Source organism: Python bivittatus, unplaced genomic scaffold (assembly GCF_059951505.1).
Source record: "Python bivittatus isolate LINGU-HERP-01145 unplaced genomic scaffold, Pbiv_v1 ctg000480_np1212, whole genome shotgun sequence".
In the NCBI taxonomy this organism is placed as follows: Eukaryota; Metazoa; Chordata; class Lepidosauria; order Squamata; family Pythonidae; genus Python; species Python bivittatus.
The window spans coordinates 7,660,972-7,675,800 of record NW_028277075.1 but is presented as its reverse complement, the minus strand read 5'-3'; the positions used below and the strand labels follow the sequence as shown (position 1 = coordinate 7,675,800).

General features: G+C 39.1%; 1 protein-coding gene across 10 annotated transcripts in view; it reads left to right on the top strand.

Moving 5' to 3' along the window:
- The window catches only part of LOC103060191 (neurexin-3-beta), a 758,042-nt gene that overhangs the window by 450,074 nt on the left and 293,139 nt on the right, over positions 1–14,829 (top strand). The gene's annotated exons all lie outside the window — the stretch shown is intronic.

The following is a 14,829-nucleotide window of genomic DNA, read 5'->3' as shown; positions in this document are numbered from 1 at the left end:
CTATCTCTCTGATCAGATCAAATGATATCAAGTCTGTCTGCACAAGAGATGCACAGACAGCAGCCAGTCAGGCACTGTTTCTGACCCTTTGCAAGCCATGGCCGTATGAGTTGGATGATGACTTAAGCAATACAAAAAAAAAAAAGGAAATGCATTGCTCCCCACCCCAAACAGACCAAAGGTTAAACATTTGTGAAAATGAGCACGTATTAAATGATACAGATGAATGGAAATGTAGGTATCAATAGCATGATACCCCACACAGGGCTATCAGCAATACCAAGGGAAGTGCTGCAGTCCTCAGATTATGAAAGCAGGAGATCCTAAATGAATCAGCAAGCCTTACCCCTGATTTCCTTCATACCCAGTTTTTGCCAAATCGTGTCATCTGGTTATGTTGTAAAAATAGTAGCTAACAAGGCTGTCATAAAATATAAGCAGGAGGCAGGCAAAATCCCAGCCCTCCTGTCACAATGAGGGTTGAAACTTTGCTCTCCATAGAGAAGTGTATTAGCATGTGAGCAGCGACAGCCACCTCTTTAAATTATAGTTGGAGGTTGTGAAATCCACCCTCTGTTTTCTGGATGTGGAAGGCTTTGAAGCAATCTGTGTGGTTCAGGATTGCAGAGTCAGGCAGCAGACACAAGACAGGGATGAGCACTTGCCCATTCAATCTGAGTCACAGAAAGATATGTAGATAAGTTGAGTATATTTTCACCAGAAAATTGCTTGGAAGAAAAGGGTCCATCATATAATTATCCAGCTCTGAGCAGAGTTGAAAAGAAGAAAGGTTTAATAATTAGTGTTGCTCTCAGCCTTCTCTTCCAAAGCCTTAATGTGTTGAAAATTACTTCTGAAAGAGGGACACAAGCAGAACATCAGCAGGGAGAGCTTTTAAAAGATGGAGGAAAGATATATTGGCTGGATGTTGTGAGCGATTCTTGCCATTTCCTCTTCCAAATTCAGCAGATCTCTTTGTAAGCAACCATTGGTGGCAGAAGTGAAAATGACACAAAGGGAAAGTAATGCACAGTTTTGCACCTGCCATTGGATGACTGAGGGAGAGAGAGAGAGAGAGAGAGAGAGAGAGAGAACCAATTCCTGTTGCCATTTAACCAAGGTGCACTAGAAATAGTCAAAGCTTCCTTTAAAAAGTATTTATTCCCAGATAAACCTTTCCATTTTTAATGGTATTTTCCAAACTGGTTGTAACAGGATATACTAGCATTTTATGAGATAGAAGTGTTAAACAACACCTTTGAAGCCTGAAGACCTGTCCGCAAAGGAGAATGCCTTCAGCTTCTCTATAGCACTGTTTCTCAACCTTGGCAACTTTAAGATGTGTGAACTTCAACTCCCAGAATTCCCCATCCTGGCTGGAAAATTCTGGGAGTTGAAGTCCACACATCTTAAAGTGGCTGAGGTTGAGAGACACTGCTCTATAAGACCCCCTGCTGTCTACTGAGGGAGGGAGTCAGGAAATTCTTTTTGCTTTTTAAGAAAAAGAAGTTTGAGTGGCTTTACTTTTTGTATGGCATAATAGTTCTACTACTTTGGTGTATTTAGAACATGAAGGTGAAGCACATCTTGTTCAGAAACAAGGAGACATATAGCAGCCAGGTCCAGAGTTGGGGAGGCATTTGGCTTAACTGCTGCATCCTGCTAGACATTGACTTTATGTCTGAGGATTTTGAACTTCTCCCCTCCCTACTTTGCTTTTTGGCACTTCATAGGCTGTCAGACTGTGAATCCTGACCAAACTGGGTCTAGATTTACACAATAATTCTGAACAATCCACAACTAATATCAGTCTAGAGGCAGTGACAAACCAAAATCTCAGCTAAGAAATATGTTTGGTGAGGGAGGGAGGATATTGTAAGTAAGCAACCCAAGCAGCAAGCAGCAAGCTAAAGGAGAGTTAATAGAAGAGAAAATGAAAATATATTTCTAAAAAGATTGGAAAATTACAGAAGACTAGGGGCTTACTGTAGATCAGCCACAACCACAGGCTGCATTTAGAACTAGTTTGACTTAGTCTGGAAGAATATATGAATTTTGTGCCATGTTGAAACAGAAAGAATGGCAATGGGACAATTCTCTAGTTTACCACAAACAGCACCCCAAGAGAATCCCATTTTGAATCTAGTTATGTGTTCTCCAACCCATTCTGGCATACCCACAGTGCTCCATAAAATGCTGCTCAGGGACTGGACGAAAGGCTGAGAGGTTGCCATTCTCCAATTATTTATTTATAGATCAGAATTCCAGTTAACTCCCTAGAATCTCATACGCTACAGTGGAATGATAGACATTACCTTGCTGTGCATAAGACCACATCCCAGGTAGAGTCATAATCAAATCTGAATTAAATTTTGAAACCCAAACAAGTATTCTGCAGTAACCCAGAATAGTTTTCCTCCTGTATCCATCAGCAGCAGCTATGACAGAGAGCTACAACAGAATATCATCTGTTGTAAAAGTTCACAAGCAGCATTTTCATCACACACTCCATAACTACATATTGGCTGTCACCTTTCAATTACCTCCACTGACCCTACCTGGAAGGCGTGGTAAACTATATCCCAGTTGCACTTCCTATGTGGGAATGGAGATGAAGTTATTGTGTTTGCCAGCTCATTTTCATCTGTCAGCCATTATCTCTACCCTACACCAATCTCATAGTGTCCTTAAAAAAAAAAATCTATTTCTGTTTCCTTGTGATTGGAAGTTTTAAAAACCTGATCCTTTCTCACCGTTAGATAGTAAAGTGTTTCTTGTGCTATATACTTGCTATAGAAAATCAGGTTTACTTAATAATGAAAGCAACTTGCCTTTTATAGGACCCGATAACTGAATTTTGCTCAGTATTAAAGTACATAAAAAGATAAAAGTCCCAAGTTATCCCCAAAATTTTATTTTGTTTCTAACACTACACATTTCACCTTGCAAAACAGACCAAGCAGAGGCGAAGCAAAGAACAGAAAAGAATCATTGAAATATTAAAATAGCACTACTTAATATTTCAGTGTTTTAATGTTTTTTATTGTTCTGTGATTGTGTGTGTGTACAAATGAAATCTAATATTTGCAATTGTCTTCGTATAGGGCTTGATGATATTGCTTCAAACTAAAACCTGTAGGGCTTTATTATAAACAACATGAAATACATTTTTGACAACTGGAGATTCTGTCCCCTTTTCTTTGTTTTTCACTGAATCCTCTGGGTTTCTGAATTATTAAAATTAAACATTAAAATAAAACTCTAAGTTTTGTATGCTTTCTTCTCTGTTAATTAGTTTGGTGTGATCAAACTATTTTTAAATTACATATTTCTATGGTTTAGATTCTTAGAAGATCTAATTTAATTTGCATTTTGTTAGCAAAGGTATAGAAGAAAATGCAGTGCAATTATGCTTTGGATTGCACCATTTTCAGAATTCTGGGTTGCGGGTACATCAGAGAATTTTGTATATAAAATGTGTATACAGAGAGAATTGTGTACATGCATTTATATTAGGGAAAATAAAATGCAGTTGAATTTGTACTATATGCAATTATTTCTGAGTGTATTTTTAAAAAGATTGACAGACTAATGTAGAAATGGAATAGAACGGACTTGTTATTAAATAGATGAGAAACCAGAAAGCATCGGGAATATCCGACTGAGCCATCTCTAGAGTCATATCCACTGCATTCAGTCCATTTGCTGGTTATCTTTTCCTTTTTTTTTTGGTCTGCACTCAGTCATTACTGACCCTGCAGTGGCTGCTTGGACGAGTCCTTGCAGTTTTCAAGGCAATTGTTTCGGAAGTGGTTTGCCAGAGCCTCCTTCCTAGAGCAGAGCCCAGCTGGCGAGCGCAGGAGGCGGGGTCTCCGTTGCTTCGCGCCCTTTTTGGGCGAGCACGGTTTTTCGCGCTTACCGGCAACTGCTCCCGACTCCCGTGCAAGCGCCGCCAGCATTTTTCCTCCCACTGGAGTGAGAGTACCCATTTATCTACTCACGTGAGTTTTCGACCTGTTGGGTTGACAGGAACTGGGGAGGAAACAGGAGCTCACCCTGTTTAGCGCGAAGGCTGGACTCGAACCGCCGAAGCGTCAGCCATTTCTGGCCGGCAACTTTAATTAATCTTCAAAACAGTTCTGCTACTCATCTATCCCTATTGTAAACCCAAACAGATCTGAGCCAGGAAATGAAGCAAACTGGCCCAAGGCTATCCATGAGTGGTATTCAGCAAAGACATGATGGTCTCAAATCATGCTTCCTCTCACTGACCCATCTTCACAGGCTCAGTCTGTTTTGGGGATTTTAAAAGGCATTTTACTCTCTGCCCCAGATTCATTATTCCAATTTATTTCCTACGCATCAGCTCTGGGCCAATTTTTCTCTCTTATCTCACACTCCTTGAAAAGGGGATGAAAGTATAAGATAATACATGTGGCTTGATGCAAGGTCTTTAGATCAGGGAGGGCAGACCATAGATCTGGACTAACAGGTAGATCTCTGTGTAATTTCAGTAGATCAATAAATATTACTAATTTCCAGTTGTTGAAACAGTAATAAGGATGAAACAATAGTGATCACAAAATAGCTGCTGGACTATTCTGTTTACACGAAGGAAGTTTAGGATAATAAGAAGTGAATTTTGCATGAAAGAAAATTAAAAAAACCAAACAAACAAAGGAGCTGAACTTAACATACCTTAATGGTAAGGATATGTATTTTGCACTAGCCTCTGGTTGGCTAATCTTGCAACTTCATAGGATAAAAGGTAGGGCATAAGTCTGCCAACTGCTGCTTTATATGACCTCACTAATGGATAGGTCTGAGTGAATCAACCCTGATTTAATTTGAATTGTAAATTGTACAGTTGTGTTTTGATTGAATTTCGCAATTTGATATTTGAGGCCAAACTGATTCTGTTTCAACTGCTTTGTATCCATAGCCATAGCCATAGCCATAGCCATAGCCATAGCCATAGCCATAGCCATAGCCATAGCCATAGCCACAGCATAGGGTACAATGGGGAAGCATCAAGAGGCCTTTAGCTATGCCATTTTTTCTGGCAGAATGGGATGATAATGATAGGGATAGACTTTTTAGAGGATATTAGCCCTGTCGAGTTTCAGATGAATATCTTCAAGAGTTTCACTGCAATCTATTTGTTTACATATTCCTCTTTTAAGGCAGAGATAACAGTGATGAGGAAAGAACCATGTAGCAGCATCCAAATCATTGTGCCAGAAAAAGTGTCTTACGCTACTTTTTAAAAATAGCAACTTTCAAAAACTGGTTTAAAAGTAAGCTCTTATTTTTCTACTTGGTTTTCTGGAATGCCAGGCATAGTATGACACTGAAGGATAACAATAGATATGAACTTGTGGATAATGCACTTTGCTGCCTCTAGGTGTTCTGGGGTGTTGGTTGGCATAGACTCTAAAGGTTGGCATAGACTCTAAAGTGTGGTCCTAGGACACCTGAGAGGGTCCCCCAAGACCCTCTCAGAGGTCTGCAAAATCAAAATCACTTCCCAGCCTAGGGTTGGAAAGTAATACAATATTAAAATCCCATCAAACAATTGTGGGACATGATAGCAGCAGTGGATGTGTCAGTTTTCATATTTAATATGGTAAATATCGATAAATGTAACCCATACAAACAAAAGCTCTTTTGGGGTCCTCCATAATTTTTAAAAGTGGGAAGGACTCCTGAGAGAAAAAAAGTTTAAGAAATACTGGCATAGATCTCATCACTGGCTGCAGTGGGATGCCAGGTTAAGCTGGCCAAGTTGGCAAACTCAGAAGAATGAGCCTTAATTTCCCCTGCTGCAGGGGTGCAACCTGGCTGCTTCTGATCACTAAGCTTGTTAGTAAACTTGTCCCCTCTTGGTAAGAACCCCCTCACTGCTGGAAGGATCTGGTTGTGTCAGATTTGTAGTTTGCTGACAGTACTCTATGTCTGTTAACTAGTTTATGTTAGCTAGTTAACCATCAGAGGTAGGTAGTTAATTAACTGAGTGGCAGGAGCAGGGTGGCAGAGGGAGCTACAATGCCACATGAAGTAGACAGGCCACAAAGAAAGAGGTGGGAACAGAACAAGTGGTTTTTATAGCCTTGTTGCCCCCATTCTTAAAAATAATAAATGTTAAGGCCAGCACTGGTATTAGCCTAGCATCTATTTACTTATCATCAGGAGACCTAAACCTTTGTAGTATAGAGAGTCCTGACAACTGAGCTGAACTTCCAGTTGTGTTGGCAAGACAGAGCACAGTAAAGTCTTGAGGCTGGCCAGATTAAAGAATTGGAAATGGCGATAATGAATGAAGCCCAAAGTAATATTAACCTTGCCATCCCAAAAGAGCTCTACTAAGCAGAGAGTTCAGTGAGGAATTAAGCTGATTGGACAGTGAAGTCAATGTCAAAGAGCCTATCACATCACTCAACCCCCATAGCATTCTTCTTAAATAGAATTGAAGTTTCAATGTTGTTTACGCTGTGTAACAATTCCTGAAGCAGTCGAGAAGCCATAAAATCTGTGAAACACTTAAAAAGATTATGAAGTACATACTTTGAAGCTATAGATCTGCTGCTTTGAGGCAGGTCCTTGCTTTGATTTGTGAATCTGCTTCATGGGATGATTCTATCAAAGCTTTGTTGAACCAAAGCATTCATTTAAAGCTTTGCCCAGCCCTACCCAAGAACCTCTATTAAAGAACTCTCAGCAAGCATCTGGATTTGATTAAAGCCCAAGTTCATTTTTTGAATCTTGACATCTATTGTAGAATCTAGCCCTGTAACCTAAATTTTACATATAATGCTGCTTTAATGATGCCGTCATTGTCTCTGAGGGTTACTTTGGTGTTTTGACAGTCAAAATTATTGGACTAAGCCCAATAACACAGTTTGTCTCCTGTGCCACTTTTATCACGTAGTGCTGATGGGCAACTCTTTTGACAAAGCCACAGGGATCAGCCATATTTTCATACTTATTGGATTAGACAAGCTGTTTTCAAAACAAACATTTAAATTTATTTTTGTTTACAGAATGGTTTTATCAAGATCTCACAGTCTGTGGCCTTCCTACCCTCAGTCCAGAACTGTATGTGTGTGTGTGTGTGTGTGTGTGTGAGAGAGAGAGAGAGATGTAACAAACTCTTAGTTCCTCCCCAGAGAGCAAGCTATTCAATCAGTATCAACTCTCTCTTTCCTATTGGTATACTGGCAAAGGCAGTCAATCATACATTATTTCATCATATGTTTGTTGGGTTTAATGTTTTATTGTACAGTTTTATATTTGTTTTGATTTTCAAACTATATTGTAATAACCCTGAGAAATATATTATAACTTGCAATATATGTGGGCTTTAGTCAGTCCAAATGGTTTGCTCCTATATCCATGCACTCCAAAGCTGTTCATTTATCCTTTTGTAATCATATATTTATTTGAGCACAGGTCCCACTGAATATGGTGGCATTTACTTCTGAGTAAGGCTTAAGATAACACAGCTGTAAGAAAGAGGATTTGGACCAAAAACATCCAGTAGCTGATATCAACTTCAGACTGTTTAATTGTGCTTCATTTGATTTTTTTTTTTTTAACTGAAATCACTCACTTAATTCGGCAAAAACTTTTCATGAAGTTACATCATGATACACTTCTGGTAGAAGTATATATTTTTTTTCCAAGAACTAAGTTGAGGGCTATATTAAGACGATAGAAATCCACAGTAGACAGTTAAGAGAGCAGGAGTAAGCAAGTCAGAGAAAAAAGCCATGGAAAAACATGCTGAAATTATTTAAAATATATATTTTGAGAGTTGTATTGTGTCATCAAAAATGGGGCTGAACAAATATTTCAGGCAAGGGAATTCCAAAACCCAGATTGCACATCTGAAATTCCCTCCAACCATGACTTTGGCAGAGACAAGACATACAAAGTATTAAAATGGTTATTTTTCATTTATTTTTAATTGGATATTGAATCCAAGATTTTGTATCTGTTGTGCCAGCCACTTTACCTTTGAGGATCAGTGACTTATACTTATAAAATGAGCCATTAGTGTTGTATAAACAGTGCATAGCATCTGAGAACAAACATAGGGTGAAAGCCCTTGTATAAAATGTTGGCTTGGAATCTAGAGAAAATATCTTTGTAGTATGTCCCCGCTCTGTTTTTCATGGATAAAAAAGTAGCCAATAGAAGGAATTGATGAGGACAAGTGACACAGAAGTTACAGTACAGTGTTAGCACTTCATTGCTTCCCCAAGAGAAGCATTATGTTAATAGCTGCCAGAAAGAGTACTGCCTGGCTCCAAGGCAGTAGGGCATTCATTCTTGCCGCTCAGCTGATTTAGCAAGCAAACTCCACACTACTAAAAAGCAGAAGGAGAAGCATCCCAGGCAATAAAAGAATAGCTGAAAGCAAAGAAAGCAAAACCAGGGCACCTAAAATAGCAGGGACTGGTATGGGAGATGTATGAGTAAAAAAGAAACATCAGGAAAGGTAGAATGGCCAGGCTATGGAGGGGAGCATATGCAGGCTACAAAGTGGAATGCCTGGTCTTAGCCATCATGAATGGTCATAACCACTGTTATAAGAGTTGACACTGGAATGCCCAGCTTTTGTTCTGACTCTGCTCCTAACCCATTAATTTTAGGGACAACAGCTCAATAGGCAACGATTTGACCTGTGAAGATTTTTTTTTTTCTCTTATGTGGCTAACTGGTTAAAAAAAAATTTCACTACTTCAGCTGAAAGTTAAAAGAGATTCAAAAGAGCTTACTAGGAAAGTGAAAATCTGGATTAATAGTAAATAATGACAAGAAGGCAAAGGTAATGTCATGGTGAGTAAATTCATAGTTGACCACGGGGAAGTAAAGATGGCACACAGTTTTCTTTTCTTGGACTGAAGAATAAACAAACATGTTTATTTGTTTATTAAATTTCTAGGGCTGCTTACTCACCACTGAATTCCTTGATTCCAGGAATGCTAGGGAATTCCTGGAAGCCTGGATTGAGACAAATCAGCCATCAATAGATACATAGAGATAAACCACATTTACGCAGCATTCAAAAGAGACAATAAAAAGCCTAGCAAGAAAACCAAAAGACTAGAACACATCCTTTCCAGCAGCCTACAGCCAGGAAAGCAGGGATCAACACCAGACAAGCAATCAGGCAGAAAACAATACTCTAATCAAGGAACCACCAACAAGGAAACCACACCCCCACCAAAATTGGCAGCACAAACTATTATATATAAACAGGCATCAAACCCCACACTCACACTGATGATGTTTACCTAGTTTGGTAATAAAATGTCTGCAAGCAAACAACCAAGCTCAGAGAGCACCAAGAACTCCACAGTTCAACCCTGAGCTACAGATATTCTCTTCTATTGGAGATGGTAATGCTAGAGAATTAAAATGGAACTTAATCTTAGAGAAATATTAGACGAGATCATGAAGGGTAATGAAATTTCTGTGATAACAAAGATTTGAATAGGTAAAGAAGTGTTTTTCCCAGTAGTGATGTGAACGTGAACATTGAGAAAAAGAAGATGGATGCTTTCAAATTATGGACTTGGAGACTGTCCCTAAGAATACCATGGATTGAAGAAACTGTTGAGCAGAGTACAGCAATGCTCCCAGAAACCCTTTGCCCAAGGAAAAAATACACACCAGCATGATAGGTTTGCAAACTGCAACGTCCATATCTTGTTCTTCAAAGAAACTCAGCCAGAAAATATATACTATCTGGTTGTTTATTGATAAAAATGCAAAACTTCATAAAATACAAGTTGTATACAAAATATAGGAAAAAACACTTCTTCTCATAAATTCAGCATCCAAGACTTATCCACAAACATAAAGTCTCTAGCCAAAAAACTCTCAGAGAAGAGGTACACTACTTGGTTATTTGTTACAACTATATAACCCATAAATCTACATAGTGGCTAACACTCTACTGCAACTGCTACTGCAACTACAACTGCCAAAGCTGGGCATACATGCTCCAGTTATATTGTCACTCTATACCCACCCACTGGGTAACTAGCATACACACGCCAATAGGTGGCAGTAAATAGCAGTATACGTGCACAACACACAAGTCACAAGTTATACTAACAACAACAAATTTGTCACATGACTCATATAGCCATAATATTGTTGTACAGATAACGGGATGAACTTCTTTCCCATGAGAAAATCCTGACAGAAACAGTCAATCATTCCTGGAAGAAAAAAGAGTGACTGGTCCCTTGAGCTGATGATTAGCACATTGGACATGTGGTGCAAACAGATGATGTTCTAAGGGGGAAAAAAAAGATTGAGGAGAGTAGAAGAAAGGGAAGACATTGATAAGATGACTGGACAGAATCAGAGGTATCGGTGGAATGTCACCTGAGAGTTCTTATTATGGAGAAGCCAAGATTGAGGGCATTTCTCCTCATCTTCAGGAATTAGGTCTGTCTTAATTGTACCTAATTATCTTGAGACAAAGAAGAAAGGAAAGATGTCAATATGTGATTTGCCAGGAATGCAAGCTAATGCCAGAGAAAATTTCCTTGTTCTCAAATTTGCAAGAGTTTTCGTGTGACATTTCACATTGGCTGTAACTTGCATGGATGCATAAAGGCAGAACCATCCACTGTTGCCTCTTCAGCCTAAGCACCCTTTGCTTGCTAACCTGAAGCAGGGGGCAAGCTGTTCCCAAAACCATTGTGGCTGCTGTTCCTTGCCTTGTGCAGCTGCTTTCCTGCCAGCCACTAATTAACTGCTTTGTTAAAGCATTTTCAGTTACCTGGAGGATGAAAGGCACAATGTGAAATCCATTCTACTGTTGCCTCACTCTGTGCAGGACTCTTTTACAATGTGTAAAGAGGTAATTGTGCATTATGTAGCTGCTCAGTGGTTTCAGCTAAATCAACAGCAGGCAACAAGCAGTGGCTTTTCAGGCAGCTGCAAGAGGTGTGTGCACAAGTGTGTGGACTGCACAGAGTTGATTAAAGAGAGAAAAACAGATCAATTTTTTCTTCTTTCTTTAGTACAGCGAGAGGAGTAATTTCTAAGGGATGCTGAGTGTAGATAACTATCCTAGAAACTAAGCCACTGCTATTTGTGCTTAGCTACCTCCCTGGGGCAGAATACACATTTTGATAACATGGGTGTCTCAGCCAGCCAAATCCTAGCTCTTCAGCTCTTTTTGGCAGCCGTTTCTTTTGTGCCAGGCTGCATGAAGCTGCTGTCTTCTGTGGTACAATTAAGTCGTTAAGAGAGCAGCTTAGAAGTGAAGCTCATGCCTCATTTCCACCCCAGCCATGCGCAAAGCCCCAGCCAGCCATTTATGCTTCAAGAATAAAGTTTTGGGGACAAGCCACAGATCCTGGGGAAATGGCAGTTAAGTGTTTCTTTTGGAAAGACCTTCCCAAGGAAGATGAACCATGGCAATTTTAGATTGCCCAGAGTCTTGGTAGCCTGACAGCCCTCCATAGGCACAGCTATCAGACCAACACTGGGAATGGCAGGAAAGTGTGATTCTTTCTTGGCTAGCTTGGAGATATTCCGTACCTGAAGTGAAAAGACAACTTAGGTTAGGTAGATGCTGTGATTCTGTATATAAGTAGATTCTTTACATGTCAGTCACTTCAACTAACTTTAAGAGGCAAAAATCACATGGGAGTTTAAATAAGTTTAATAGTAGAACAATTCAAATTTCTAAATAGATCTCCATTGGATACTTTTTACCATAAAATACTTGTTCAGATATAGAAAGAGGCAAGTTGTTTGGAGCTTTATTGTTGGAGAATGAGTATCTTTCCATCCTTGTAAAAACGAGTGCCTATAATTTACTTGAAGCAGTTGTTTTACATGCCTTCCTAATAAAATGAACTCCAGGCTCTTTAGGATGCCTTCTACATCTTACAGAGCAAAGGGAAAAGAAATGCCTCAATCTTGTCTTGAGCATAATTCATCCCAAATCATCTGCAAGGAAACAAACTGGGTTTGGCCTGTTACTGCTGAAGGCCTCTAAGGCTATATTGAGGTTCACCTGCCTCTCAAGACAAAGCTCAGCTACTAACCACTTGGCCCTTCTGCAGCTGCTCTTAGTCACTCAGATGGGATCTTCAGAGCATCAGATTGTGAGGTGGGTACTGCAGTTGCCTGTGCAAACAGGACTATGGTCATCTCAAAATCCATACTACTTTGAGGACCCTTCTAAGTGATGCTAACAGAGCAGATGACCAAACTGGCAAAGTACTTGCAAGAGTTACATGATTCAGATGCAATGTATGGCCATTAGGAATGCAGTTTAAAGAGGAGGTAGGTGATTTGCTGCTTGTCCTGGTCTTCCACTTCCTTGTGCTATAATAGCAGGGCCAGACCTGGTTTTAATGCCTAACCATTAAACTTCTGCTTAAGGAATTTTGTGATGGGATTTATTTTTTTCAGGGGGGAGGGATGGGTGTGTGGCTTAGGCTCATAATTAATAAATTAGACTACTGCTATGACCCTATTAATATGACTCATGATTCCAAAGATCCAGCTTTAAGGCTGTGTATGGACCACAAGGATGGTGGCAGTATAATTAGCCACAGTCTGGACAGAATATGGAGAAACTGACTGATTCCAGGTTGGCAAAGGAGTGAGACAAGAATGTATACTCTCCCCTTATTTATTAACTGATATATGGAATATATATTGAGGAAGCTGGATTGGAAAATGAGCATGGTTTTAAAATTGGAGGAAGAAATATCAATAACTTGCACTATGCTGATGGCACTACCCTGAAAGCTGAAAATACAGACCATCTACAAGCTCTAATAATAAAAGTCAGGGAGCGCAGTAAAAAGTGAGACAAAGATTAAATATTAAATATAAAGAAGACCAAGCTAATTAGGTACAGCAACCAGCCTTAGAACTGACAATGAAGATATTGAGATAGTGGATAGTTTTTGCCTTTTAGGATCATCTATCAATACTAAAGGAACTAGCACTCAAGAAATACACCACAGACTAGCACTCAGGAGAGTAGCAATGAAGGCCATGGGAAAGATATTCAGGTGCTGGGATGTATCTATGCTTAGAAAGATCAGAATTGTACAGGCAATGGTTTAAAGGTAGACTTTAGAGAAGTAAGAGAATATTGACTCTTTTGAACTTTGGTGTTGAAGAAGACTCCTGAGAATTCCATGAATAAGAAGAAAACAAATGGCTCATTGGACAAATCAATCCAGGGTTTTCACTCAAGACACAAGTGACCAGGCTCAAATTATAACACTTTGGACACAATACGTGAAGACCTAGGCCTCTAGAGAATGCTATAATATTGGGAAAGGTGAAAGGAAAAGTAAGACAATGATCAGCAGCAAGATTAGAGTGGTAATGGGTGCACTGTTGGATTACCTGAAGGACTAGGTTGGGGACAGATGTTCTTGGAGAAAATCTACCTGTGTAGTCACTAATAGTTGACAGTGACACTGACAATACATCAATCACTAAAACAGAACTAGATCTTTCTGCTATCCTTTCATATCTTCAGCACTGAATCAGAATGAGTGGGCTTCGGCTGTAGTAGTAGGAGCTTTAATTGGCCTGACCTGTCATTGGAGTAAGGAATGGTGCCACTTGAAAAAAGTTAAAAGGAAACTATCCATAATGGTATTCTGGAGGAGGAAAACCATTTATTTGTAATTCTTTAGGAACATTATTGTGTCTTTAGCATGTTAGCAAAATTCAATTCTTCCCTTTATATTTATTTCTTTTAAAAGTCAGGCTCTGTTGTACGTTTGCAACATATATCTTGGGCAATTAGAACTGTGACTGTTGTTGCATCACATTTAACCTGATTGTTGAATTCATTTTGTGGACTTGCACAATACGTTGAACCATGAACTAACCAAATGGGCTGTGTTCTAAGCCACAGTGTCTCATGTTGTATAACTACAATTGCTAGAGCTTTACTTGGCCTGGTTAAGCATGCTGTATTAAGACATCCTGTGAGTTGTACAACTTTCTTAATGAAATGGAACCCCAGAGTCACGGTGGAGGAGAAAATAGTTTTCATTCATCTTTTAATGCAGTCTTCCAGTCATTGGTATTGGGAATGGGACTGGAGCAGGTGTATCCCTTACCCCTTTCTAAGTACAGATGAATAAAAGTTCTTGAACATTCAAGACCAGAGTATGAGATGAGAAGTATGGTTGCTACATATATCAATAGGATCAAGATAAGAATAGCATTGGGATAAGAGCTGATGAAATAATCAAGGCATTGATGTAACAGAAGAAATGACTTCCATTCTCAAATGATATCGTTGATGGGATATTTGGAACTTTTTCATTAGATAAATAGTTTGTGTGTTACCTTTTCCTTAATCTCAGTTTTCAAATTGTAGATTACCTATTACTGCTGGCACACTTGGTTTAGCACTGGAAGCCCAGAACAATGGGACATCATTATAGAATGGGCGACTGGTGATGCTTTTAAGTTATTTTATTGTTTTGTAGTAATGATTGATGCTTTCTTTTCATACAATATACTTCTAGTCATAGACTAGCCTATAAATGCTATAAGTATATAAATAAATGAACTTATACATTAAATATACAAGATAAAAATGGAAATAAAAGCCAATTGATCCTTGATCGTGTTACCGTGAATGTCAAAAACTGGAGAATGTTGGCATTCAGCAATGAAAGTCTGAGTCCATGACTGCCAACATCCAGCAGGAGTTGTCAGCATTCATTTAAAAATGATGAAAAGAGGGTTGGCAATTACTAATTTTTGACATTTACAATCTGCAGTCCTAAACGCTTATTCTGAAGTTTC